We start from the raw sequence: 2,848 nt of genomic DNA, 5'->3' as shown, positions 1-2,848 counted from the left end.
ATGCAACACTTTTTTCAGTGTAGAAAAAAAACCCAAAAAAACTTGGTAATGCAGAACCTTATTGTTGAACGAACACATTATATATATATATATATATATATATATATATATATATATATATATATATATATATAAAAATACCCCAAATCCGCAATATAATCACCCCCCCCCCCCCCAATCTTTTCTGCTTTTATGTTTTAGAGTTGAAAAACAGAAAATGCTGTTTATTGTTCCTTACAGATTAAACGTTCAAACTCTGATGGGTTTGTATACACTCATTGAAACTGGACTGCGGGATTTCAAATGACAACAACTACATGAAAAGACATCTGACGCTGCATGGCTGTCCAGAATCGCATACTTCCCTACTATATAGTATGCTAAAAACAGTACACGAGCAGAGTACTACTTAAAAAAAGCATGGGAGAAGTACCTGGATGACCTACTACTTCTGGCAAAAGTATCTAGTTTGGTACCAATCGGTACTGAAATTTTAAAACCATCCATTTCCCGCTAACATGCGAGCGCTGTTGAGCAAGTACTTAAACGTCGCTGATTGGCCATTGTGTTCACGTGCTCAACACAAATGACTGTGATTGGCCATGAAGGTCATCGTTTCACCACTCTTCACCACCCAGTGAAACAGATACACAGATCATTTCTAGATCAGTTGATTCTTCAGTGGAAATGGATGGTTTTAAAATTGACCAAACTCGATACTTTTGACAACCCTAGCAGGTAGGTCATGTGATAATGACAAGTGGCAAATCTAGTACATCAGAGTTCCATTCATACCTCTCACATTCATACTATAGACCAAGTATGTCCAGACTCAGTCTTGGAGGGCCGTTGTCCTGCAAAGTTTAGTTCCAACCCCAATCAAACACAGCTGGCCTAGCTAATCAAGCTCTTACTAGGCTTTCTAGAAACATCCTTGCAGGTGTGTTGAAGCAAGTTGGAGCTAAAATCTGCAGGACACCGGCCTTCCAGGACCGAGTTTGGACACCCCTGCTATAGACCATTTCAATGTGATGTCATTGGCGCATTAACACTTCCTACTCGTTGATAAACTATTTCATAAGCGCAAAAAGAGGCATTTCAATCATAACTTTACATATTAACAGTGCAGTGATAACATTAACAGTGATCATAACATTATCAATATGTGGACCTTTTCAATTTCTCAGAAGCTATGTAAATTAAGCTATGTAAATAAAAAATGCAAAACAGGAAATACAACAGGACCATTGTTAATGTTTACATCCCTCAAAATGGTCTATATAGGACATACTTTTTACATGTAGAACGGTCATGTAAAAATACAAATGTAGTACCAAGTCGAGTAGTAAGCGATTTCGGACGGGCCACCGACTGTTTAGCACCTACTGTATTCATATACAAATGACAGACTTCTAAATTCAGAAATTTAATCCAAAAAACACTCAGTTATTACATAACTACTGTTGAAATTAAGTTATTTTAAGAAATATACAGTCTGCGGACCAAAACATGTTTCGGCATCTCATTTTATTTTGATACAAATTTCTGTCATGAAACTGATAGGTCATCTAATCTGCTCCTACATCATTAACTACATGTTGCTGTTGCTTTGGCAGCCAATAAGCTCACTCCACAGTTTTTTAAATGCTCAGTGTCATTCTATGCTGTAATGTTGCAGTGTGTTTTTCAGAGACCCTCCTCCACCCCAGCTCCACCTGTGTTTAGAACTGCTACAGGGGATACATACACTTGAAGTCAAGATGATTAGCCCTCCAGTGTATTTCTTTTTCAAACATTTCCCAACCTAGGATTAAGAGAGCAAGAAATTTTTCCACATTATTTCCTATGATATTTTTCTTCTTGAGAAAGTCTTATTTGTTTTATTTTGGCTAGAATAAAAGCAGTTTTTATTAAAAAAAAACAAAAAACATTATATATTATTAATAATATTAAAGCCAATTAATTTATAATAATATTATTAGCCCCCTTAAGCAATATGTGTTTTGGATTTTCTACAGAAACCATCATTACACAATGACTTCCCTAATTACCCTAACTTGTCTAATCAATCTTTAATTAATTAAGCTTTTAAAATGTCACTTTAAGCTGTATAGAAGTGTCTTGAAAAATATCTAGTAAAAAATTATGTACCGTCATCATGGCAAAGATAAAATAAATCAGTGATTAGAAATGAGTTATTAAAACTATTATGTTTAGAAAAAAAGTCCTGTCCATTAAACAGAAATTTGGGGGGAAAACACACAGGGGGGCTCATATTTGAGGACTAATAATTCTACCTTCAACTGTATATATTGTTTGCAGCAGCAGTGTGTTATATTCTCAGATGGTATGTCCGTGAACATACTGGCAGTAGCAGGTGTCGGTATTTGATCTGCCATAATAATCAAGCAGCAGCAGCGGAACAGATCTATTCCACCAAGACCACATCAACATTGCCACATACACATACCAATTACTGAATCTCAGAGAGCTGTCATGACAAAAAATGTTTTATATTCTTTCAGCTAAACATATAACTGTAGCAGAAGCATGTTCATCATATAACTCCAAAGTTCGCAGACAATGGTGTTCTTATAATGAATGATGGGTAAAGTAACTTTTATAAGTAATATATTACAATCTTGAGTCACTCTTCTTTTTAAGTATATCTGTTAGTAAAAGCGATGGTTTTTAAGTAGGACAAAACGTTTTAGAAATAGCTTTGGCCAATTGTCAATGGTCGCTCATAATAAACTGCAATATTAAAGGATTTATCAATTACTTGATTTTTGTTTTAACCTGATAAGTTTGTTTTTTTTTCTGTGGGAGGCTGCATGTATGCAACGAT

The sequence above is a fragment of the Danio aesculapii genome, chromosome 17 (assembly GCF_903798145.1).
Source record: "Danio aesculapii chromosome 17, fDanAes4.1, whole genome shotgun sequence".
Lineage (NCBI taxonomy): Eukaryota > Metazoa > Chordata > Actinopteri > Cypriniformes > Danionidae > Danio > Danio aesculapii.
This window is presented reverse-complemented; position numbering follows the sequence as displayed.